This window comes from Oncorhynchus keta, chromosome 34 (assembly GCF_023373465.1).
Source record: "Oncorhynchus keta strain PuntledgeMale-10-30-2019 chromosome 34, Oket_V2, whole genome shotgun sequence".
NCBI lineage: Eukaryota > Metazoa > Chordata > Actinopteri > Salmoniformes > Salmonidae > Oncorhynchus > Oncorhynchus keta.
The window spans coordinates 34,453,850-34,481,643 of record NC_068454.1 but is presented as its reverse complement, the minus strand read 5'-3'; the positions used below and the strand labels follow the sequence as shown (position 1 = coordinate 34,481,643).

Here is a 27,794-nt window from a genome sequence, read left to right as displayed (position 1 = left end):
TCCAGCGTCTGCTGTCAACATAAACACATCACTAATCTGAGTCTATATCTGTGTAATACCAGTGTAAATTGAAAATAGAGGGGTAGAATAAAGACCGGGGGAGAGGAGGAGGAGAGCGGGAGAGGAGAAGGGGAGTAAGGGAGGGGGAGAGGGGGTCTAATCCTGGATGTGGGAGGGGCGACAGATTAATATTGAGGCCTGGAAATGAACCAGGCCGGGGAGGGAAAGGTCTTCGGTAGAGAGGATTTAGGACAGGAGATCTCCAATACCTCTCCTAGCATACTGGCGTTGTCTGATCTGAACTGGGAGATACAGACTGCATCCCTGACCTATATATACTGTACATGTGTCTTGTCTGGCCTAGTGTATATGTTCAAGTGACTTCTCAGAGGCATGGAATACATGGAAGGCTACCCCCTGACCTCCCTCTGACAGAGGCCACGTTCAGTCTGACGGTGTTATGCTGTGGGTGGATCTCTGTTTACCTTTTGACCGCCCAGTGATTAAAACATGTGACACACAACCACAAACGGGAGGAGCTTTCACTTAACTCCATGATTCACCACAGTGTTAGTTTACTTCATGGAACCTCGGGATTATATGGTCATGTACCTGGTTAGTTTACACCCTGGTTCACACAATTGTGTTGTTGCATTGTGAAATGTATATATTTGACATTAAAGTCACTAGAATCTATTTTTGTTCAAAACCACTATTTTAGACTGACCATGTTTAATTCCTAAAGGCAATGATAGTTTATACTGTACGAAAACATTGGATTTTAGGATATTGCTATGGTGAATCATAGTTAGTTCTGCCCTGTGCAGTTTTTTTGTCAAGGTAATCAAAATCCCAAGGGGTCAGATAAGCCCAGCTTTTTGTTGTCCCATTCTCCCTCTACCAACCCGGCCATCTCTCCCTGCCCTCCCTGGCCCGTTCATTAAGCCCTGTCTAAACAAGTAGGTGCTTGTGTCTCTACCAGTGTCACAGCAACATTTGGTTTGATCTCCTGCCAAGCTCGGCATGGTCCATGGACCCTGGCGCCTCCTGTTAGAGGCCTCCTTTTATTTTATAAAAAGGATGGAATGCTGCAGCAATTACAGATGACCAGCATGTTTCAAATACGGGTACATGTTGTCAATTTGCTGAGGCAACTGTGAAACAAATCATTTGAGTTTTTCAGAGACATTTCGTGACTAGTCGTTCATTGATTAGATGGAATGGAATGCATCGCTATCTGATAGACTAAAAATGAAATCTTAATTTTTCACAGCCAGGGCTTGTGTACTTGGGTTTTGTGTATCTTAACTTGTTTTTATATATGCCGCAAAGCTCTAAATTCTTGGTGACATTATGCCCTTATTAACTATAGAGGCATAGATCTGTCTCGACTAGAAAGCCCTGTCCTCAGCGATTAGCTGTGGCTTTTCAGTCTCTCGTTACCAAAATACTGTATTTGTCAAAGCCGGCCTAGGCCGATGGTGGCCTTGAAAAACCTGTCACTGCCCCAAAAGATGAGTTTCTCAATTCGATAAAATGTAACCTTATTTATCCCCCCAGGAGCAAGGACCCTTCTTATGACACTAATTGTGTTCTTCATCAAATCTGTTAGGTATTTACAGGTAATTGGTGCATAGTAACTGAATGGGTCTAGTGAGGTTTCCCCTGTCCGTCACAGGTCCCTGTATACCCTCAACTGCTCTGAATGCTTCTACGCTGCCCTCATGTGTTGAGAATATTTTTGGGGATGGCTTACTCTCAATCCCCTGCCTCCCCACCCCTAAATCCTCACCTCCCATTGCCAGCCCTCACCCTCTCCTAAAGACCCCTCCCTCCACCACTGCAGCCTCCTCCCCCTGTTCCTCCCTTTTTTCAATTCCTACCTTGCAGTTTAGTGCTGTGTGGAGGATTTAGGCCTTAATTGACAGCCAGATGTGAGGCCCCTGGGGAGCAGGCTGGTGAGCTATGATGCTCTAAGCCTAATGGGAAGTTTTATATGTACGGGAGTGAGGGCCTTGAACTGATTAGTGTAATTCCCCCTAACCTCCCCACCCCCCTCCCCATCATCAACCCCCACCTTCTTTCCTAATACAACATCCCCCACCCCAAAAAAACAAATTAAGGTAAGCCGAATGTTACCATCAGAGATTAGTGTACCTTTACAGCCATTACCATCTTCGGATGGCTGTCTGGGCAGTGGTCGGAGGGACACTTTGGGTCAGTGACTTAAATCACGTGCACAGGGGTGGATAGTGAAACATGAAACATAGACTGCAGCACCTGTCAAGATAGGTTATTGCCTAGGTTAGTCTGGCGTGCATGTGCACACCTGTTACAGTTTCATCATCAAGGAAGCCCCTTTGATCAGTGCCATGTGGTGTCACTCAGACGTGCAAAGCAAGTAGGACGCACGCACACATAGGCACGCGCAAACACACACACACAAACACACACCTCCCAACAGGGTGGTTATCCACCTTGGCGGTTAATCCTGTCTCCTACACAAGAGTTGGAGCATAAGAGCTGTGAATAGTCTACTGGAATTTTTGTTGTTGCTGTGACAAGGTATTTGACAGACAGAGAATAGTGATGATAGCTTTGGTTACACTGAGTATGAGCCTGATTCTGAACAGGACAGCTTTTTACTGAATGATTAGGCATGATGCCACCCATGGAAAGTCTCTGAATCACCTGAAACATTCAATGATCTCTAGCCATCATGCAGAAAACCTATATGGAAGGAGTTAGAAAGAGGTTAGCTCCCCAAAAATGTAGCTTTGCCTCAATTTAGGTCCTGACTTTGAAGAATATAGACTATTTGTGAACTACTCTGTGGCTGAAACTCCAAAAGAGGAATAGAAACAGAAAAGAGGAGAGGAAAAAAACACAAACTGAATAAAGTAAGTCAATACATTTGCTCTTGGGGAGTATGAGGCACAGAGGAGTAGGAGCCACAGGCACTAGTCATCTGAAACACACCACCACTTTACCTGAAATACAGAGGTTGATATCAGAGGTTTGTGAGTCTAGACTCAGTCACCATTGACTGGAAGGTATTAATTACCAACGCCCGTCTTAACCACAAATCCTGTTAACCCAATGTGTAGAGCATTTATGACGCACATGACCTGTGAACTCTGCACATATTGTAAATCAGCCTTACTATTAAGTAATAAACCTACAATACCGAAACTTGATACTGGAACCTTTCTGTCATACTCCAAGTGTCATCTTATTTAAAATGTTTTCAAGAAAATAGGACAGGACACATATAGATATCTAAGTGTCTTAGCAGTTCTATCTTCACCAAACTGATGTTACTAAAGCAAGGCCTTATAGGAGGCTGTGAATGGTAATCATACAAGGCGGTGAGACTTGGTCCTGTCAGCTCTACAGTCAGAGTGATGGGCTGTCAGGTCAGGACTAAATATACTCATGGGGCGGTCGCGGTCATTGGCACTTCCTTTTGGCTGTCATGATGCCCTCAGGAGTTCTGTTAAAGAGTGCTGGATCTTGCAGTGACATGACTTTGACAGAACAGAAACTGTGGGTAGGAAAGTGTAATGTGTGTGTGTGTGTGTGTGTGTGTGTGTGTGTGTGTGTGTGTGTGTGTGTGTGTGTGTGTGTGTGTGTGTGTGTGTGTGTGTGTGTGTGTGTGTGTGTGTGTGTGTGTGTGTGTGTGTGTGTGTGTGTGTGTGTGTGTGTGTGTGTGTGTGTGTGTGTGTGCGAGTGTCAGTGTGAGTGTGTGCGTGTCTCACACTGTGTCAGTGAGTCTTTATTTGTGGGAGAAACTTTAAAAGCCGGCAAGATGACACACACTTCATATTCAGTAGATATAGGCTTAACTGACCATATAGAACTAACCCCAGTTTCAGCCGCTGCCCTGACAGGCTTTCCCAGCCGCTATATGAACCCTCCAAGGCGAAGGACAGGAAGTGGACAGGGGGAACTAATCTTGGGGAGGAAGCGGTGGGGTGATACCTGAGGAGGAAACCAGGAGGATGTGACTGGCTAGTGATTACTGAACACAGAACTGTCAACCCCCACAGATGACACAGAGTGTGTGTGTCTGTGTTTGTGTGTGTTTGTGCGTGCATGTGCGTGTCAGTGACTGTGTGACGGACGGGGTAAGGAGGTAGAGGGTGTTATCGGACAGGCTCGCTCAAGGAGGAAGTGAATGCAAGGCATGATAGTTAGACAAAGTGGGCCATATCAGTAGTGAATGAGGGTGTTGGAATGTAGGGGGCCAGAGTTAAGCAGCTCGGTCTCCGGCCCCCTGTCTGTCCAATCCTCCATGTGAGGTGAAGCATGGGGAATGAGCACGTGTGTGCCTTTCCAAACATCTAAAAGCTGTGTATAAGCCACACATACCATATCATACAAACACTTCCACAGCCCGACACGTAACACTACCAGCACCTGCACAAGCTCAATACACACTGACTCAATACACACTCAATACACACTTCACAACGGTAACATACATACACACACTACCTCCACCAATACCTCGAAAGTTCACATCAGATCAGGCATTGATCATACACATGGTTTTACAACACGGAAACACTATTTGAACACTGCACCATCCATGTTCACAGTAAGTCTGACCTGCCATGCTATTGAATGGAGGAAAGGGGGATTTGAGCTGGTTCATCACCTCCTTTCTATAGAATAACATCCAGGCGTTTTTTCTTTAATCGACAAACAGCAGCCACAACAAAAAAAGGGTTGACTTTCGATCTGTGTGAGCTGCTGGATGGGAGTGAGTATTCCCCTCAGAGGGAGGATTAGCTGTACCTGTGAAAGGCCTGTCAGGTAGATTCACAGGAAGCCATGATAAGGAGAGGAGTGAGTGGGAGGAGAGGGGGGATAAGCGAGAGGAGCGGAGGAGGAACAGTTCCATTTCTTCTCTGTAATCCAGGCCCTCGCAGGATGCCTGCAGAGCAAGGCTTCCCACCCGTCTGTGTTTTGTGTTATGTCTCCCTTCTGTGGAACGATGGAGGGAAGGAGGAAGAGGGAGATACTATTGATGTGTGGCATCTAAAAGGAGGGGAAGATGGCTGAATTTGTGGATTGATGTCTAAAATGTTGCATAAAATCTTGATCTTTCAAACATAACCTAACTGGACATATTGGGTACATTTGATCAATGTTTTTGCACCTTCTGTATACAGTGCATAGCAGTTTGCATCCCTTTTCAGTACATCAAGGAAAGTAGAATCAAGGTAGGCCTATAGATTCGTTTAACCACACATTCAAGTACTTAGGAAATTCCGTTTGTAGCTCGGATCAAGTGTCAGCGTGTTTGGATTTAAATAATTCAATAAACTCTGTAAGTTGACCTTTTCCACAGTGACCACAATAAATGCAGCACTTCATGTTTTGGCAGAGGTCCTTACACTCTTGAGCATAAAGGAAGCATGTCCTTACGACAACTGGACGAGGTAACTAATCATAACAGGACACACAGAAGGAGAGCTGGATCTACAATGTGTAGTTTTTTTCAATTCTGTTTTAGTAAATGTACCCGTTGAAGAAATAAGAGGGAGGGAGAGAGATATAGGTGAGCGAGTAAGAGATAGAGAGAGAGAGATAGAAAGAGAGAGAGCGAGAGAGTGGGGAGAAAGGTAGATAGAGACATCCTAAACCTGTGTGTCTTTGTGCAAAAACGAAGGTGAGCAGGTAGTCGACATGCAGCGTACCACTTAGTGATTAGGAGGAGCCAGTGGTGGGTCATGTTAATGTCAACACTGCTGTCACAGCCCCAGATGTTTACAACCCTCTTCCTGGCAGCTCCCACCTCCCCAGTTCCCTCCCTAGCACCGGTCAACTTAATCCTTCACAAGTCCCTCACTCTCTCTCTCCTCGGCTCCATGTTATGTGTTCTCTTTTCAAATGACCACCACCCCTCCACTGTGTAACTGTATTCTCCGTACTGTCTGTCTGTGTCTGAACTTAACAGGGACGGGATAACTCATTTGAGGTAATGATTCCTCTCACTTGTCCAAGACAATACAGCTTCACATTAAAGGTGGCAAATTTCTCTCAAACTGCTAACAATGGTGATGAGCTGTGGCAGATGCTAATGGTAGTACGACATGTTTAATTGGGAGCAGTGTGTAACTACATGCACTACAGAGCCAAGGCCCCCTACTGCATTTGCGTAACCTTGACCCCTGGGTGTAAAAGGTATTTCTCCCCTAATAATGTCTGAGAAATTACGTGTCAAGAAGTTGTTAAACTTTGAGTCACTGGATTACTGTCCGACGGCCCGGTCTTTTTCAGTCGCTTGGGGTACGGCCCACTTCTTTCAAACTGTCCTAATTGAAAACAGCCGTTTGCAGCAATTTTACAAGCCAGCCATAGAAAGCTTGTTCCTGTGTAGTATGTCCATACAGTGTATTGTATGCACTGCATGAGTACTCTTAGCATTGGTAGGTAGGCTATGGGATAATGACTTGTGGGTCATTCACAATCCTAGTGAGAGACAGCCTACATCTGGTAAGTGTCTTTAGTATCCATGAATCCATCAACATCACAGTACTCATAGGCAGGCAGGTATTAAACACATGGAGGGTGGTGGCTGAGGTGAGTGGCTCCTATTCAATAATGCATATTTGTAAAAATGCTGAAATTCAATTAAACACATGGGCTACAATGTTCCCTCTCCAGGATTGCGGCGCAGAAGAAATATCAGCGTGTGCAGAGAAGCACAAGATTGAACTTCACACAACGTTTCAGAGTTTTCCCCTGTTACAGTGCCATGCGAAAGTTTTCGGACCCCTTGAACTTTGCGACCTTTTGCCACATTTCAGGCTTCAAACATAAAGATATAAAACTGTATTTTTTTGTGAAGAATCAACAACAAGTGGGACACAATCATGAAGTGGAACGACATTTATTGGATATTTCAAACTTTTTTAACATATCAAAAACTGAAACGTGCAAAATTATTCAGCCCCTTTACTTTCAGTGCAGCAAACTCTCTCCAGAAGTTCAGTGAGGATCTCTGAATGATCCAATGTTGACCTAAATTATTCAGCCCCCTTAAGTTAATACTTTGTAGCGCCACCTTTTGCTGCGATTACAGCTGTAAGTCGCTTGGGGTATGTCTCTATCAGTTTTGCACATCGAGAGACTGAAATTTTTTCCCATTCCTCCTTGCAAAACAGCTCGAGCTCAGTGAGGTCGGATGGAGAGCATTTGTGAACAGCAGTTTTCAGTTCTTTCCACAGATTCTCGATTGGATTCAGGTCTGGACTTTGACTTGGCCATTCTAACACATGGATCTGTTTATTTTTGAACCATTCCATTGTAGATTTTGCTTTATGTTTTGGATCTTTGTCTTGTTGGAAGACAAATCTCCGTCCCAGTCTCAGTTCTTTTGCAGACTCCATCAGGTTTTCTTCCAGAATGGTCCTGTATTTGGCTCCATCCATCTTCCCATCAATTTTAACCATCTTCCCTGTTCCTACTGAAGAAAAGCAGGCCCAAACCATGATGCTGCCACCACCATGTTTGACAGTGGGGATGGTGTGTTCAGGGCTGTGTTGCTTTTACGCCAAACATAACGTTTTGCATTGTTGCCAAAAAGTTCAATTTTGGTTTCATCTGACCAGAGCACCTTCTTCCACATGTTTGGTGTGTCTCCCAAGTGGCTTGTGGCAAACTTTAAACAACACTTTTTATGGATATCTTTATTCTTGCCACTTTTCCATAAAGGCCAGATTTGTGCAATATACGACTGATTGTTGTCCTATGGACAGAGTGTCCCACCTCAGCTGTAGATCTCTGCAGTTCATCCAGAGTGATCATGGGCCTCTTGGCTGCATCTCTGATCAGTCTTCTCCTTGTATGAGCTGAAAGTTTAGAGGGACGGCCAGGTCTTGGTAGATTTGCAGTGGTCTGATACTCCTTCCATTTCAATATAATCGGTTGCACAGTGCTCCTTGGGATGTTTAAAGCTTGGGAAATCTTTTTGTATCCAAATCCGGCTTTAAACTTCTTCACAACAGTATCTCGGACCTGCCTGGTGTGTTCCTTGTTCATCATGATGCTCTCTGCGCTTTTAACGGACCTCTGAGACTATCACAGTGCAGGTGCATTTATACGGAGACTTGATTACACACAGGTGGATTGTATTTATAATCATTAGTCATTTAGGTCAACATTGGAGATCTTCACTGAACTTCTGGAGAGAGTTTGCTGCACTGAAAGTAAAGGGGCTGAATAATTTTGCACGCCCAATTTTTCAGTTTTTGATTTGTTAAAAAAGTTTGAAATATCCAATAAATGTCGTTCCACTTCATGATTGTGTCCCACTTGTTGTTGATTCTTCACAAAAAAATACAGTTTTATATCTTTATGTTTGAAGCCTGAAATGTGGCAAAAGGTCGCAAAGTTCAAGGGGGCCGAATACTTTTGCAAGGCACTGTAGTTAACACTATCAACTTTTCCCTTTACTGTGGGAATTGTGATATAATCAACACAATGTTAGCCACTTTAAACGGAACATACTGAAACAAAACAAACTATGCAAGATATTTTGGTGTAGGCAGAACTTATAGGAGTAGAATTATATTGCTTTGACTACAGTAGGATCTATGCCATCACTTTGAACTGGACTGTTTTTACAGCATGAGTGGTCCTGAGTAGAGATCAAAGAGAAAGCTAAATGTAGCGACCTGTGCACATTTGTACTTTTGTTCATATCCATTGCTATTTAGTGAGTTATTTGCCCAGTTATAGATTCTTTGTAATCAGAAATTGTGGAGTGATTGCTTCCAACAAGAGCACAAAATGTGTGCATTTCTTGACATCTTTGAAAAGCTAGTCAGGTAAAGAGCTTTTTTTTGTCTTAAAGGGGCAGTGTTGTATTGTGTGACAGGCTTTAATAAGCTAAGTAGCCAATGGTCAGAGTACACCATCATTTGTCTGATTCTCTTAAATAATGGTATGGGAGTAATTATGCATTTTATTTTGTAAAGTGGTTTCTTGCATCAAACAACACAACAACATTTTCAGACACCTCCTTGTCTGAAGGACAAATGGACAAACAGGTTAATGTCAAGCCCTGCATGTTTTTTTCCCAGAGTATCATGGAATGTAGACCTACATTGAACTCCACACATTGGCTGCTACTGTAGGCTGAATGATCAGCTATTTCCAAGTGAAATGTTATGGGACGCATTTTCTCCATTATTTTTGATAACCATAGTAGCCTACTAGCCCACTGTTAAAACTAACTTAAATTGTGTACAGCCTCAGTGTTCTAAAAAAAACATCTAGGGAACATTGATGGGGGCTGCTACTGAGAGTTGTATTGACACAGACGATAACCATTCTCTCCATGAAAACCAGGTCCTCCTGGAAACCGTCTCAGACCCACACAGGCATAAAGCAACAGATGATATCACCAGGCATTGGCCTGGTCTATACTGTAGGTGGTAGATCTCTGAGAGAGTAAGATTACCAGCTATCACAGGTCAGGTGTTCCGTCTTAAGTCCAAAGCCAGAGAGCCTGAGCCAATGTAAACTAGCTCTGTAACTAGGGAGGTTTGAGTGGGAGGGAGAGGCAGCCTAGGGGACTCCCTTTATGGTTGTTTTTCTTGATCCATATTACTTACCTTGAAAGAGCGAACGTTCCACAGGGGCCTCATAGAAATTCCAGTCAAAGTGTCATAGTCATTCTTTTACCACTCAGCAAGACGCCACACATTTATTGTCCAACGGAGGTGGATGGACAGTAATGTCGTCACCTATTTAGATCTGTGGTTGAAAGGATCCTTGGCCTCTTTTGAGTTTCAACTGACTGAAAGTCAGTGGATGACACCAACAACCAGGCCATCCTTGAAGGAAAGAGCAAGCAATGTGGAAGAACCGTGGTCAAGAACTTCACCAAAATGTATATTTCGAGCATTCTAGCAGCAATGCAAAAATACTCCAGGGTGACTTTTGGACTGTTCTTTAGGTCCTTTCGGTTTTTGCGCTCTAGATGTTTACCCAGGAATGAGAGCTGGGTCAGGACGTCCTGGCAGGGTCGTGTACTGCGTCGCCTGTTGTTCTTGGACACTCCCCAGCAACAGCTTGGAGTTCTATCTGTCTTTGGTCATCTCACTGTAACTGTAAGGGGACCAAATTATATCAAGCGTACTGTGCAAAATTGTATCGTTATGGTACCTTGCCTAGAGGGGAGACATGTATACCTTTTATAGCTTAGCGTTTGAAGTATTTGATACAAGCAATGAGAGATTGAGAATTATTAGACAATACAACCAGAATATGACCTTAACAGGCCCTGAAGGATATCAAAATATGTTAAGGTATCCTTAAAGGTTCCCGTTACTCATTTAGGGTGCATAAAATGACCTCCTATAAGCTATGTAAATCTCAGTCCTCCCTTGTCTTTAATGTAGGCCTACATTAAACACATACAGTAACCTACAATCTGTGCTCGTCAACCTATAGAATTGATCTTTGTAGCCGGAAGAACAATTTAATGCAAGAACAAGAGAACACTGAGTGTGTCCTTACTCAGAAAACCAGGAAACCACTACAGAGGGAGAATGCATTCTTACATTCTTAGAACTATTGCTAAGTGTTCTTTAGAAAAGGTACACTCCCTTCTGCTAAATGCTGTCAGATGGGCCTTTTTAAAGCCGTGTGTGGGAGTGACTCGCAGTCGTCCTGTTGCCGCTCATGTGTTTTTGTTTCTTCAGATTTCTGTGGAGGCATTATTCCTGGTGTCTTTGGAAAAAAAGGGAGATGAAGTGAAAAGAACGAGACGAGTTTGGATCTTGCAGGCAGACAGAAGGCATGAAAACAGAGGGAGACGTAGGTAGTGTGTCAGGGGGAGAGATTTAGGTTTGCGTTGGCAGCCGCAGACAAAGAATGCAGACAGAGTTGGAAGGGGGTAGCGGGGTGCTAGGTCACTGACACGACAAATCAAAACCGAAGGGACTTAGACTTCTCGCTTTATATTTCTTGCTTGATAAACATCTCTGTGTGGAAAATTGCCCCAGCACCTCTGATACATTGTGCTATGAAGCTTTACCTCCCACCCTTCCGTCTTACTATAGCAGTCAATGTTGACTCATCCCCCCACTGCTCTGACTGCAACAGTACACAATACGTCTGCAAGGTAACGTCCTTGAGCTATGACCACATGTGTTATGATTGGACAGTGCTGTGTTATGCTGAATTTTATGCTAGAATGTGGACTTGAGCAAACCAGCAAAGGTTCCACTGATATTTTTTTTTACAAATCTTCTTCACGGGAGACACCATCACCCAAAGCCTTGGAGTTACTAATGAAGTCATGCACAGCAAGTGCAGTCATAGAATAGCTTGTTTGATTTGTAAAAGGCACCAGTCAGGCTGGGCTGGGGCAGGCGGCAGTGATATGAGATGTCTTCTGTGCTATCGTATGCGTGGGCAGAGACTCTGTCTGTATCTGGTGCCAGCCACTGTTTATGACTAATACACATTAGAGAAACCATTGCTGTGGAGGAAATCCTGAGGAGGAAGGCTTATTCAAAACATTTCATCTTGTAACAGGCAACAGTGAAACATACTTCAGTAAACTGGCAAACATAGTAGATCACAGAAGTCAGAGGGAAGGGGAGACCTTATAGTCCAACTATTGTGTTACTGCTGTGACGCAATGTGTCTGGTAAGAAGAGTATGAACTAGTGGAGACAACTGTCACTGACCAAATAAGATGATTAGGCAGAATCATGATAATATTTTCAGTTGGGGAAAGATACTTTTATTTTGAGAATTAAAAGTGGAAACACACTTACACTAAACCAAAGGCCCTAACCAGGAACCAACCAGGGCAATAATAGCAAAGTGATTTTCCTTCACTCACGGAGGGCATATTTAAAGTAACAATTATGGATGTGAAAACTTGACATGGAGGGAGGCGAGCTGACAAAGTGCCAAGTCCTCTTTGTGTCTGGAAAGTCCACATCAGTCTAAGAGCCAGGGTACGTAGTCACCGACCGAGTGGTCGGAAAAGGAAACTATTAGTGTTGTTTTCTTTTGCAAGATTAAAGCTGCTACAAGGACCAAGTCATCATAAATTCTACGCTTCATAGGTGTTTGTATTGAACTTCATCTCAGGCTGTGCCTTTAATCTTCAAACAGGAGAAAAGTATTTGGTAGGACACTCCTCCCAGCTTGAGGCCTACAGTAGGCAGTGAGTGGGTGAAAGCACACAAAGAACCTTAAAACTAACACAAAACCCAGGGGAAAGTGTTGTAATCAAAACACAGAGAATATATCAAGCACACTACTAAAGGTTTCGGGTATGTCCAGTAATACTCATACTGGAACAACAACAAACAATGTAAATGGCTATTGGAAGAATCAAGATATTTCTAAACATCTTTGCGCTGTCAATGTGTAATATCAGTGCAAGAGTTATATTACACACCCTATAACACTGAGTAATACGTGTAATAATAATCCTCCTTCGGACATGACTGGGACTAATCTATCTTCAGTATAACCCCAGAGTAATTTGCTTGTCATTTTCATTGAGAAATACCCATGTGTATATTTTTCAAGCTGGACTTCTCAGATTTCCAAGCAATCTCTAAACTATCTTGTCAACTGGAATGATAAATGACCGAACAGAAAGAATAAACAAACCAACAGTCAGTTGTTTATGCCACCATGCTGTGCCTTTAAAGCACTCTTTATGCCGTATCTACCGGAGAGGGAAAATACTGAGGACTTTGCCAAGAGTCCATAATTAAATAGACATACCATTTCTATAGACGAAAGGTAATTGTTACTGTATGTGTTGGGGATAAATCAACCATGTTATGCAAGTCCCCTGGTGGTGACAAAACATTTAGCTTCCAGGTATTGTTTTTCAACCCAACATGGGACAACTCTGTATATTTACAATGTATGTATAGTCATTTCTATATCTTGGAAAGTCCAAAAAGTCCCAAAAGTAGAAGGTGTTCAAGCACCACTCATAAAACATCATGTCGTTTTTTTATGGTAAAAAAGAATCTCTGTCCCAGAGCTAAAAAGAAAAGTTATGGGAGAAAATGATGGATCCATCCCATCAGTGTCTCTAACACAGCAAGTTTGCTGCCGTGGGCGTTTCCTGCAGTCAAATAACCTACTGGCCTCATAGGTGGAATGATACTAATGTCTTTCACAATTTCACAATTAATCACAAAAATATATATACTGAATATGAAAATCCAGTGTTTCTACGTCAAAGAGTTTTGTTATATTTCAGCCTTGTGTGTTGTATAGAACGTGAAATATTGGGATGCAAACTCAAGAGTGAATACATTTCAACTCTATATCTGACATGGTACAGGTGTCTTCTTTTTTCCCCCCATAACCATTTCTGAGGTACAGTTGAAGTCAGAAGTTTACATACACCTTAGCCAAATACATTTAAACTCAGTTTTTCACAATTCCTGACACATAATCAGAGTAAAAATTCCCTGTTTTAGGTCAGTTAGGATCACCACTTTATTTTAAGAATGTGAAATGTCCGAATAATTGTAGAGATAATTATTTCTTTCAGATTTTATTTCTTTCATCACATTTCCAGTGGGTCAGAAGTTTACATACACTCAAATAGTATTTGGTAGCATTGCCTTTAAAATGTTTAACTTGGGTCAAATGTTTCAGGTAGCTTTTCACAAGCTTCCCACAATAAGTTGTGTGAATTTTGGCCCATTCCTCCTGACAGAGCTGGTGTAACTGAGAAAGGTTTGTAGGCTTCCTTGCTCGCACACACCTTTTCAGTTCTGCCCACACATTTTCAATGGGATTGAGGTCAGGGCTTTGCGATGGCCATTCCAATACCTTGACTTTGTTGCCCTTAAGCCATTTTGCCACAATTTTGGAAGTATGCTTGAGGTCATTGTCCATTTGGAAAACCCATTTGCGACCAAGCTTTACCTTCCTGACTGAAGTCTTGAGCTGTTGCTTCAATATATCCACATAATTTCCCTCCTGCAGCAAAGCACACCCACAACATGATGCTGCCACCCCTGTACTTCACGGTTGGGATGGTGTTCTTCGGCTTGCAAGCTTCCCCCTTTTCCCTCCAAACATAATGATGGTCACTACGGCCAAACAGTTCTATTTTTGTTTCATCAGACCAGAGGACATTTCTCCAAAAAGTACAATCTTTGTCCCCATGTGCAGTTGCAAACCATAGTCTGGATTTTCTTATGGCGACATTGGAGCGGTGGCTTCTTCCTTGCTGAGGGGCCTTTCAGGTTATGTCGATATAGGACTCGTTCAACTGTGCATATAGATACTTTTGTACCTGTTTCCTCCAGCATCTTCACAAGGTCCTTTGCTGTTGTTCTTGGATTGATTTGCCCTTTTTGCACCAAAGTACGTTCATCTCTAGGAGACAGAACGTGTCTCCTTCCTGAGTGGTATGACGACTGTGTGGTCCCATGGTGTTTCTATTTGCATACTATTGTTTGTACAGATGAATGTGGTACCTTCAGAAACCTTGGAAATTGCTCCCAAGGATGAACCAGACTTGTGGAGGTCTTTCTGAGGTCTTGGCTGATTTCTTTTGATTTTCCCATGATGTCAAGCAAAGAGGCACTGAGTTTGAAGGTAGACCTTGAAATACATCCATAGGTACACCTCCAATTGACTCAAATTATGTCAATTAGCATATCAGAAGCTTCTAAAGCCATGACATAATTTTCTGGAATATTTCAAGCTATTTAAAGGCACAGTCAACTTAGTGTATGCAAACTTCTGACCCACTGGAATTGTGATACAGTGAATTATAAATGAAATAATCTGTCTGTAAAAAATTGTTGTATAAATTACTTGTGTCATGCACAAAGTAGATGTCCTAACCAACTTGCCAAAACTATAGTTTGTTATCAAGAAATCAAAAATGAGTTTTAATGACTCCAACCTAAGTGTATGTAAACTTCAGACTTCAACTGTATTTGCTTTTCTTTCCAAGTAGAATTGTTTAACCAGTTATGCATTAGGGGGCGCTATAAAATTTTGGGGATGAAAAACGTTCCCGTTTTAAGCAAGATATTTTGTCACGCAAAGATGCTCGACTATGCATATAATTGACAGCTTTGGAAAGAAAACACTCTGACGTTTCCAAAACTGCAAAGATATTGTCTGTGAGTGCTACAGGCGAAACCAAGATGAAATTTCATCCAGGAAGTGCGCCAGATTTTGAATGCGCTGTGTTCCAATGTCTCCTTATATGGCTGTGAATGCGCCAGGAATGAGCCTACACTTTCTGTCGTTTCCCCAAGGTGTCTGCAACATTGTGACGTATTTGTAGGCAAATCATTGGAAGATTGACCTTAAGAGATTACATCTACCAGGTGGCCGGTTGGGGTTCTCCGTTGCAATTATTGCGTAATCTCCAGGTGCGTGTATTTTTCGTTTGCTTCGAGGAGAAACACAGCTGCCACGAATGATTTATCATCGAATAGATATGTGAAAAACACCTTGAGGATTGATTCTAAACAACGTTTGCCATGTTTCTGTCGATATTATGGAGGTAATTTGGTAAAAATTTTGCCGTTGTAGAGACTGCATTTTCAGACGTGATGAACAAAACGGAGCGATTTCTCCTACACAAGTAATCCTTTTGGAAAAACTGAACATTTGCTATCTAACTGAGAGTCTCCTCATTGAAAATATCCGAAGCTCTTCAAAGGTAAATGATTTTATTTGAATGCTTTTCTTGTTTTTGTGAAAATGTTGGCTGCTGAATGCTAGGCGTAATGCTATGCTAGCTATCAATACTCTTACACAAATGCTTGTGTAGCTATGGTTGAAAAGCATATTTTGAAAATCTGAGATGACAGTGTTGTTAACAAAAGGCTAAACTTGTGAGCCAATATATTTATTTCATTTCATTTGCGATTTTCATGAATAGAAAAAGTTGCGTTAGGCTAATGTATTATAGTCGAAGTATTTTTCTGTCGATTTCTCAGCCAAGCAGGATGAACAAATGTGACGTTTTTCTCCTCCAAAAATATTATTTTTGGAAAAAAGGAACATTTGCTATCTAACTGGGAGTCTCCTGAGTGAAAGCATCTGAAGTTCTTCAAAGGTAAATGATTTAATTGGGTTGCTTTTCTTATTTTTGTGAAAATGTTGCCTGCTGCCAGCACAGCCTAGCATAGCATTATGCTATGCTAAAACTTACACAAATGCTTGTCTAGCGTTGGCTGTAACGCATATTTTGAAAATCTGAGATGACAGTGTTGTTAACAAAAGGCTAAGCTTGTGGTTGAATATATTTATTTCATTTCATTTGCGATTTTCATGAATAGGAAACATTGCGTTATGGTAATGTGCTTGAGGCTATGATTACGCTCCCGGATACGGGATTGCTCGTCGCTAGAGGTTAAGACTATCAAGAAACACTCTGTGTGACCATGATTTAGCCCACTGCAGTAAAAGGTTATTGAAAAAGCTATTTTAGAAGCCACAAGGTTAATATCACTGTAAACCCCAAACACGTTTCAGGACACAGACGTTCAGGCGGCATTGTGTAAAATAAGTGATCAGTGATCTGATATTCTGTTGAGTTATCAGAGATTCAATTGTATTTTAATTAACGTTGTGAAGGCATCTGTAACGGTTTTCTTCCGTTGAAGGAGAGGAGGACCAAAATGCAGCGTGGTTAGTGTTCAACATGTTTAATATAGACGACGAACTAGAACACTACAAAATACAAAACAACAAATGTGAAAACCGAAACAGTCCTATCTGGTGCAGACAGAAAGACAGAAGACAACCACCCACAAAACCCAACACAAAACAGGCTACCTAAATATGGTTCCCAATCAGAGACAATGACTAACACCTGCCTCTGATTGAGAACTATATCAGGCCAAACATAGAAATAGACAAACTAGACATACAACATAGAATGCCCACTCAGCTCACGTCCTGACCAATACTAAAACAAAGAAAACACAAAAGAACTATGGTCAGAATGTGACAGTACCACCCCCCAGGGTGCGGACTCCGGCCGCAAAACCTGAACCTATAGGGGAAGGTCTGGGTGGGCATCTGTCTGCGGTGGCGGCTCTGGCGCAGGACGTGGACCCCACTCCACCATAGTCTTTGTCTGCTTTAGTCTCCTCCTAGGAACGCCGCCGACCTAGGATTTGCAACCCTACTAAAGGGCCCCACTGGACTAAACAAACGGCGGTTCCTTGCAAACTGGCGGCTCTGGTGGCTCCTTGCAGACTGGCGGCTCTGGCGGCTCCTTGCAGACTGGCGGCTCTGGGGGCTCCTTGCAGACTGGCGGCTCTGGCGGCTCCTTGCAGACTGGCGGCTCTGGCGGCTCCTTGCAGACTGGCGGCTCTGGCGGCTCCTTACAGACTGGCGGCTCAGGTGGCTCCTTGCAGACTGGCGGCTCCGGCGGCTCCTTGCAGACTGGCAGCTCCGGTGGCTCCTTGCAGACTGGCGGCTCCGGCGGCTCCTTGCAGACTGGCGGCTCTGGCGGCTCCTTGCAGGCGGGAGACTCTAGCAGCTCTGGACAGGCGGGATACTCTAGCAGCTCTGGACAGGCGGGAGACTCTAGCAGCTCTGGACAGATGGGAGACTCTAGCAGCTCTGGACAGACGGGAGACTCTAGCAGCTCTGGACAGACAGGAGTTTCTTGCAGCTCTGGACAGGCGGGAGCACCCGTAGGGATGAGATGGAGAGACAGCCTGGTGTGGGGGGCTGCCACCGGAGAGCTGGTGCGTGGAGGTGGTACTGGATAGACCGGACCGTGCAGGCCCACTGGAGCTCTTGAGCACCGAGCCTGCCCAACCTTACCTGGTTAAATGCTCCCGGTCACCCTGCCAGTGAGGCAAGGTGGAATAGCCCGCACTGGGCTGTGCTGGCGAACCGGGGACACCATGTGTAAGGCTGGTGCCATGTATGCCGGCCCAAGGAGACCAGATGCGTAGAGCCGGCTTCATGTTACCTGGCTCGATGCCCACTCTAGCCCGGCCGATACGAGGAGCTGGTATGTACCGCACCGGGCTATGCACCCGCACTGGGGACACCGTGCGCTCCACAGCATAACACGGTGCCTGCCCGGTCTCTCTCGCTCTCCGGTATGCACAGGAAGTTGGCGCAGGTCTCCTACCGGGCTTCGCCACAGTCCCTGTGTTCCCCCCCAATACAATTTTGGGGCTGCCTCTCTGGCTTCCTTGCCAGCCATGTTCCCTCATATCGCTGGCTCCTCTCTCCGGCTGCGTCCACTCTCCTAGCTGCCTCCACCTGTTCCAGTGGGAGGCGATCCCTTCCAGCCAGGATCTCCTCCAATGTGTAGCAACCCTTGCCGTTCAAAACGTCCTCCCATTTCCAGGATTCCTGATGTCGCTGCCTCTCCTGCTGCTGCTGCTGCCTGTTACCACGCCGCTTGGTCCTTAGTTGGTGGGTGGTTCTGTAACAGTTTGCTTCCGTTGAAGGAGAGGAGGACCAAAATGCAGCGTTGTTAGTGTTCAACATGTTTAATATAGACGATGAACGAGAACACTACAAAATACAAAACAACAAATGTAAAAACCGAAACAGTCCTATCTGGTACAATGACACAAAGACAGAAGACAACCACCCACAAAACCCAACACGAAACAGGCTACCTAAATATGGTTCCCAATCAGAGACAATGACTAACACTTGCCTCTGATTGAGAACCATATCAGGCCAAACATAGAAATAGACAAACTAGACATACAACATAGAATGCCCACTTAGCTCACATCCTGACCAACACTTAAACAAAGAAAACACAAAATAACTATGGTCAGAACGTGACAGCATCTAAGGTCCTGCCAAAAATACAGACATACAGAGTCAGCCACCGATTGTCACTGTGCAGCTCTGAACAATGTACCGGCCACAGGAGTTCAGAGGTTCCCTTTCATGGCCTTCCAAGGAGGCCTGCTTGCTGACTGCTCTCTGAAATGCCACATGAAGCAGGTGGGACAAACAAATGCATATGGGGAACAAACACACACCAGAAATGAAGCCGGAGACATTGGGTTCCTGTGAGCCTTTTTAAATGCATCATCATCAGAGAAGCAGGTGGTGCGACCGTGTTACAGTGACCCTCTTGCCCAGTTCCAAAATCCAGTGGCTCTGTAGTCTCTGATGCTATGTTTTGGGAGCCAGAGCACAGATCCTTTGAAGATACTTGCAGTTAGAAGTTTGCCTGAATCATCTGTCCAACAGTTCACTATCCAGCAGCGGAAAGAGGATAGTTGCGTTTGTTTGACTGAATGGGGATTGTTGGATTATTTTCTACCTAGACCTCTTTTGAAAAGTTATCCAGTAATCAATAATGTAATGAATCAAAACATTGTAATAGTATTGCATGGTCGTGTCATGACAATATGCCGTCTGGCTTGTGGAAGTTGCCTTGACAGGATGTTGTTGAAGACCTCTTACACAAATCTACCGCTTGATCGCAATTTAAGCTTTCTCAGGTGAGGTTTGCCACATGACAAACCTACTAGGTTGGGTTTTGCCCCATTTCAAATGCCACAAGGTGTCCAAAGTCTTACAGTTTCGTGTGTTTTAACATTCTGCATTAGGTTGATAGCCTGTGGGCATTCATTATTTATGAGACAAGTTTTGCTAGCCTAATAAGAGATTATAAGACAGTACAAACAGTCACACATAAGACACACTGATATATGTAGGGTTTTTGCAAGAAGTGCACATTTTAAGGGAAGAACATAGCAGTAGTTGTCACTGAATTATATGGTTCCAGAAATAGATGTAAAGGGTGCTTCAAAAAGACGAGCCAGAATTACCACAGGTCCTGCAATCAAATTGACTTTAATTTCTTCACTGGTGCCAGAACATACAACGTATACAATCAAGTATCATTGAATACAGCCGTCTGTTGTGGGTGTTATCCACTCCCTCATTATAGGTCATTTCCCCATGGTGTTAACCTACAGTATAGTTGAACAATAAAGATCATGAGTACTAGGTACCATTAGTAGGGATACCAAACACACCAAGAAAGTAATGAAGAGGGAACAACAAAACCTTTCCCCCCCGAGGAGACTGAAAAGATTTGTCATGGGTCCCCAGATCCTCAAAAAGTTCCACAGCTGCACCATCGAGAGCACCTGGAGGGTTGCATAACCACCAAAAAATGGTCATTGTTTTTTCCACTTCTACTACTCACTGTTTATTATGTGTGCATAGTCACTTTACCCCTACCTACATGTACAAATGACCTCGACTAACCTGTAACCCTGCACATTGACTTGATACCGGTACCCCTTGCTATTTTATTATGTTACTTTCTATTTTATTTTTTACTTTCGTTTATTTAGTCAATATTTTCTGAACTGCATTGTTGGTTAAGGGCTTGTAAGTAAGCATTTCACAGTAAGGTCTACCTACACCTGTTGTATTCAGAGTATGTGACAAATAACATTTGATTTGATTTTGATTTGATTAGGGACACTGGTGCCATCCTTGGGTTGTGGTGCCAATATTGTTTTTTGTTCCACAAATTAAAATCAGCAGCTTTTCGGCTTAATTGGACAATTTGATTTGTTTCCTGTGGTTTCTTAAAAAGTTTACACTAACATCAAATACAAAGTTAAGCTAAATTGTGTTAGTGATGAGTTCTCAAAGTGTTGCTAGACTCGCTAATGTAACAATGTATTTGTGTAAATGGAAAGGTCTCAGTATTGTGCCATATACAAATGTGAAATAAAAATGTTGCTCAAATAAAATTGTCTGTTTTTCTATTGTGACATTTTGCATAATTTATGTATATTTCCCATATCCAAGGAGATACATGTGTCTTTGTAGTATGAGCACCTTATTTATTGCCTTGCCGTACTCCCTTAGGCTGGGTCAAATGACCTACACACTCTGTATGATGGCAAAATTGCAATTTTCCCTTATACACAAAATGGCAGCTCAGCTTACTACCAAACAGATGACCTCACTGAGTCACAGTGTGAATGGAAGGCCTTGTGCCTTATCACAATCTGGAACTTTGACAAGTCATTTTTGTCACTGTCTTTGTGATGAGAAATACCCCAAGCAAGTACAATGGTCAGGAGGTTCTTACGGAACTAGTTTGTGTATCCTTAGTGTTCCTGAGTAGGGGCAACTTAGTGATCATTGCCCTGCTATCAACTGTGAGTTTGAATTGCTGATAGATTTACCATTCTATTTTTATGAACACACTGAAATGTCATTGTACTTGATAGTTCTGGAATATATTCATCTCCCTTTTGATCTGCTCATAAAGTGCTGCAGTAAAAATAAATAAAGCTACTAAAAGCTGTCGGCTATAAAGTGTGTGCATGATTGTTTATCTGTGCACAATTGTATGTGAAGAAAATCCTGACCCTTAGGAGATATTCATGACTTATTTAAACCCTGGGCATGGCTAAACAGTACAATTATTCACCATTGAATCAAGACAATTTTGCACTTTCCATTCCACAAAATTTCAGAGATATGAAAAGTAATATATTTCTTAAAAACAAAACCCCATTATTGCGTCCAAAACACTGCCCGTGAATAACAATAGTTATAAAATACCACAAACCTCTTTACTTGCTGATGCAAACAAGTTTTATTTGCTGATGCTGGCACTAGAAGAAGAAACCCTAATTGTTGAGGAAAAAGGATGAGGCGTTTTCTTTTGTTATAGAGGGCTCTGGAGTATACAGGATGCAAATGAAATAAACAGTTTCCGATCGTAGCAATTACCCAAATTACTCAGCTGATAGCTTTGCTAAGGGTATTAGTGCCAGTCCAACCAACCCACCCTGCCCTGTGATAGTGGATCTGGTCCACACAACATGTTTATTGACAAACACAGTTTTTGTATGCATTAAGAGCCAAATAAGTAGGGACTGTGTCAAACACTTCTGTGGAGAGAGAAAGAGAAGACAATGGTCACGTGAGAGGAACTCGTACATGGTTTTCATATTATCACTAACTAGTGATTCAACTTTAGCATATTAATCCTCCTTAATTGATTTGCTATTCTGTGGTGAAATGGCAGTGCTGAATTTGGACATGTATACCCATCACCAAGCTCTCTGACGAGTCGTCATTACAAAAGCCAAACTATCATTTATGCTTATGTGTCTGCCAACAGTTTAACTTATCTATAAAAAGGTATACTAATTCAAACAGAGGCCTAAATGTTTTTTTTATTTTTATCAAATGATAATTACTGCGAGTTAAACTAAAATTACAGCATTATACAGTATATGTAGGAAGTACAACGTAGAAAGTAAACCTTAACCATAGTCAACGATTGCAACTTCTGCATCTCTAATAGGAGGAAGAGCGCTGGGTGCTGGTGTCCTCATCACGTTCTCAACTTACTGTTACTGTATGGCAGGTTTGTCAATTTCCCTTATAAGTACTATAATCGCCTGTTGTTCTGCCAAACTATATTCCTCAGAACCTTAGTCAAAGAGCAGTCCATTTAATAACTATCCCTCTCTTTCCCTCTCTCTCTCTTTCTCCCGCTCCCTCTCTTTTAATAACAGATTTCGTTGAGCAATTCATTTGGTTTTGGGCTGTTCCCTGGCGTCTCCACCTCCCAGAGAAATGTCTGAGGCCTTGATATATTCCTCTCAGGTTTCCATGGCCGCACCGCCCGGGCCAGATCCCGTTGCACTGATGTCACTCATGAATTGAACCACCTCTCTACGGGAAGGGATTCACAAGGTAACTTAAATCAAACTGTGCAAATTGGGAATAGATGCTGGGAGTGTATAATGAGAAGTTATATCAGCAGTGAGAAGCAGGATGACGTTTTATTAAGACAGCCAACCCAAATGGATACATACCTATAATGTAAACTATTGAAGTAATGTGATAAAACTGTGACTGGAATGAATGGACATTATGCTCAAATTTGCTTTGTTATGAAGACATCATTACAGTTAGTTATAACAACATCATCTACATGCAATTACCATGTATCACTTGCCATTTCAATCTGTTATCTTTCAAAGGCCCAATAAGTAAAGCTTTTGTGTGTGTGTGTGTGTGTGTGTGTGTGTGTGTGTGTGTGTGTGTGTGTGTGTGTGTGTGTGTGTGTGTGTGTGTGTGTGTGTGTGTGTGTGTGTGTGTGTGTGTGTGTGTGTGTGTGTGTGTGTGTGTGTGTGTGTTGTGTATGTGTGCGCGTGCCTGTGTGTGCACATGTACATGTGTGCGTGCTTGCGGGTATCCATACCGGAGGGAAAAGGACATTTGTTGAGTTAAATCGTGGCAAAGGTGATTTGGCCTACATGCATGTTGACAGCTTTATGGACTGTTGGCCTTGGAGCGTGAGGGGAAAAGTGAAGAGAGCTGGCATGTTTCCCAGACACGTGCAGGTGAAACATCATGGTCAGTGCCCGTGTTAACAGTAACAATCTGGCACCTAACAAGCGCACCTACAGCCTGTCAGAGGAGACCACTGCGTAGCAATTTGACTGTGACTGTGTGTGTGCGTGTGTGTGGGGGGATTCAGTGTCTGTATGTGTCTACTGTATGTGTGTGCATGTGTGTCCCAATTCAGGAGGGAATGATGTCTGTAGCAATGTGACACTGCTGTGAATGAGATGAAGGTTATGGAATTCTAAGAACACAAACACTTGCCAATTGAGGTAAAGTTCAACTGATGGACCTCTTAAAGCCTGCTGGAGGCCATCTATGGATTGTCATGATTTTGATCTGATGTAATCTTGACTGATTTAGATGATTGGCAATTGTGTCAAATCCACAAACAAAGAATACAGTGTTTTGTCAAAAATCTCCACATTGACTATGTGGTCAGTTAGGGCCGCAATTATGGGAGCTTCCAGACTATACAATTTACAAAAATATTTGTTAACTTCAGGATGTGTATTTATGCGTCAGTGGTAATGCTCGTTTTGTTCTTTGTTCATTTGTTTGTTTGTCTGTTTTTAATAGGGGGTATGTTACTTGAACGTCATTATGTGATTGATTTTATGATGCCTTCTCAACATGACAACTCGCTGTTAGTGATAATGACATAGTTACGATAGAATGATCCATTGTGGACTAAGTTCACAGCTCTCTGCCCTTTAACCATATTGAGTCTTTGGCAACACTAAGTGCTGCCACACAGCCACACCTTTTCAGTATTACGTCATGAGAATCTTTGTCTGGGCTTGGTGACACAACTGTAAATGCCACAGCATGGAGCGTGGTCATTGCTATAGCTAACGGAAACCTCAGCTATGTATGTCTGATCTCAGGGGATATTTAGACTCCAAACACCCGAGCCCCACCAGCAAGAAATGACACTGAACCGAATGAGTTGACCTCTCTGGATCTCTTTTTTACGAGGGCCTTTAATTGGATTTTAATATCATTCGATTGGGAGAAACATCTCATTACATTCCACTTTGAATGTATAAAGAGTCATGGTTTCACACGTGTAATTCATTCTTCTCTTGAGTCACTGTATAGTCGCCTATACAGCCAGAGACACGGTGGGCAGTTCATCTACAGGGCTCCACTTTAGAAAGGAATCTGTCCAGCTAGTGACTGTGAGAGAGCATGAACGAAAAATCCCAAATACAGTTATTATCACAGTTTATTAAAAATTAAGGAAAATACTGGTAGGTCTCTAAGTAAAGTGTCTGAGGTTGTAAGCGTGTCTCTAAAATATATTGCTTTCCATGATCATTTGTGAAGACTTGAAAAGCATCTCTCACTGCGATGAGAGTTTGTCACAAACCTCATTTGACAAATGTCTAAAAATGACCTCAATAGTCAGAAAACTAACAATACATATATCTCATGAGTCTACATGATATTAGTTACTTCCATGTACTGTAAAGAAAAGAAAAATCACTCTCCCACCCATTGTGGTTGTTGGGTTCTGACCAGACATCTCATGTGAGTTGCAAGTTGTGAGATACCAAGGGGCCCCTCTAACCTGCTGCCAACTATCCAGTGCACACCTTTTTCAGAGTCCAGGAAAAACACGCTTTACGTCAATGCACAGGCTGAGAGATGGTGTCACTATTTGGCAAACTGGATGCCAACCAGCGTGAATCATTCTAGAAAGGGATTTCACTGGAAAAAATAAACAGTTCTTTTCCAAATAATGAGTGAAATCCCTCCTACTCCCTGTTGTAGTATTCTTGGAGAGGGGTAAGCCAGAACAAGTAGGTCCAACTGGCTAGAAACAGTAGATTTGTTGCTTTTGGGGGATTTTTCAAATGCAGTAATGACACCACTCTGAGTCTGTACAGAATCACATTTGAATACTAATAATGTGTTTACATTAGAGAAATTCAGACCCTGCAATAAAATGATCGTATTGCAAAAAAATATTTGTAGTGGCATTTAATTCAAAACCACTATTTATTGCATCATCAATGAGAACATGGCTAATATTTATGTGGTATTAAAATAAACAATGTGTACTATGCAATGAACACAATGAAAAAGTGATCTGTGGTAGTCCATCCTTGTTTCAAATCACGTGCTGAGTATTCAAAAGGGATTCTTAGTTTTTAGTTTTTCACAACGATTTCCATATTTGCACCGTCAAAGTGTCACGCTTCTTCTCCAAGAGTCACGGAAGCAGCACAGCGTGTCATCCATCCAGCTCATTGACTGAAGGGAAGTGGTCAGTCAAACCAGCACCGTATCCGGGGTAACTCTTGACCTTGGCCCTCACATTTAAGTTCAGGTCTGACCTGAAGTAAAAGCACCATTCTTCTCAAAGGCACGCCATTGTACCAGGGGCAGGTTAGTCTGCAACCTCCCAACACAGACACACTCACATTGGCCCTCAACTTAGGGGGCAACCCCTGTGCAACAGAAGAATTCTTGGGGAATTTATGCACCATCTCCCAGGCTAATTCAATTAGACGGGATCGTGTCGACAGTATGGCCATTGTGGCAAAAGCACAATGTTGCACTTCATATCGTCCAAGGCTCGGGGTGGAATTCTGTGCCATTTAGCTCCCCCCACGCTGCCCCCCCACCCCCACCCCTCAACGGCATCCTGGCCATTCTCTTTCTCTGTCCCCCTCTCCCTCTCTGTCTCTCTGTCTGTCCAATGATATGCCTGAGGGTCCTTTGCTGGCCACAGATAAGGCGAATCATTAACCAATCCCCTGAGAGAGGACATTCACAGCCACAGGGCCACGAGGCTGGGTCTGGACTGGCGGCAACATGGAGGGAGCGAGAGGGGGAGTTCTGTGTCACTTAACGGACATGTCGTCTGTCGGACCCTTTGAGCTGCCTGATTCCCGCCTGGTACCGGAGCAGCCAGTCAGGCACTCTGGGGTGGAATGCAGCCAATGTTGTTTTCCTCTTTCTGTATCTACATGTGACTTATGCATTCCATATAGAAAAAAATCTATGCTTTGTTGTTTGCGTTGAGGCGTGCAGATTCCCCCAAATCTCCCCCAGTGCATATAGTGGCATATACACAGAAGACGATATAGAGTATGGTGCCAGTTTAACTTCAGATCTCTTTTGCTGTATGACTCAAACTGAGATATCAGAGCAAACTATTTCTTGAAGGATGGCTAATGGCTTCTTGACTGTACCTTGGAACCGCATCACCCCTCCTCCGTCGTGGTTTATTGCATGGTTATGTGAACCTAGTTATTTAAATCGGCCACTATTTGAACATCTTTGATTTCAAGTCATTTGGACAGAGGACCGCATACCATACTACCTTGCTCCTTGGAAACACACAAATGGAAGCCATCTCCATGTACAGACGGACTGTATTCTAAAAATATGACATCTCCAAAAGAGAGGGCCTTTGTGGATGGCAGTTGGTCATACATTCCTTCATACAATTACACTTTGCTCCATGTTCCTAATACACTGGTGGCATTATTGCCATTCTCCACCATGTCTTGGAGCTGAGATCAGTCATGTTGGAAACTTTGTTTATAGATTAACAACCCTCCCTTCAAACTTAAAGTAGATATGCTAATGATAAGTACTATTGAGAAGGCTTCCACAACAAACCTCAAGTCAAAGATCAATGGGGTGACACAGCAACACAGACAGGCCTTTTGTCTGCTCACAGTCTCCAGCCCAGTTTCGCCTCAGGGATCAGATGTTCATATTGCGTCTGGTTTTTAGGTGACTGGATGCACAGACGTGCATAGCTCCACTAATTCTGGACTGTCTCTGGTTAAAGTAACGAATTAAGCAATAACTAATGAATAGAACCAAGCACTCCTTGGAACGAGAGTCTTCAGAATAAGATGGTTGACCTTCCATTTACCATGTTTGACCCTAGATAATCTGTGTGAATGGGCAGCGATCCCTTATCATGCCAGTGAAAAGAATGTAATCTGCAATGTCCGCACGCATGGACTTGTGAACTCGTAATATCAAAGGACTTTCCCATCGTGAATAAAAAGCTCTATATTGCAGTTACAGAACTTTGCTACCTTGTCTTATTATTTCAAAGGTGCATAGATAATAAAATAGACAGCACTCTAAAAGATCATCTTTTAACAATTCATGTATTTCCCGAAGTGCTACATTGCCTCAAAGGTGCTACCTTTTTGCCGAGTGATAAGCTCTATATATTCATACTTAAAGTCAAACTAAAAGCGATACCTAATCCCTTGTTTCTCTAGTAGTTCTCTGTCCATTGGTCTCAGGTCTTGTTGAGGACCAGACAGTGATTGATTCACCCTTCTCTGTCCACATGCACAGCCTTGTGTGATAAAGATCTAATAGGTTGTTTGCCTTGTGATGTCTCCTGCATGCCTCCTGCATGCCTCCTGCCG

General features: G+C 43.0%; 1 long non-coding RNA gene across 1 annotated transcript in view; it reads left to right on the top strand.

Moving 5' to 3' along the window:
- Nucleotides 1-27,794, top strand: part of LOC118367001 (uncharacterized) — a 149,918-nt gene that overhangs the window by 4,808 nt on the left and 117,316 nt on the right. Inside the window, exons 3-4 of the long non-coding RNA XR_004822059.2 lie at nucleotides 22,334-22,396; nucleotides 22,548-22,728. This is a non-coding gene — a long non-coding RNA (uncharacterized LOC118367001). The remainder of the gene's footprint in view (nucleotides 1-22,333; nucleotides 22,397-22,547; nucleotides 22,729-27,794) is intronic.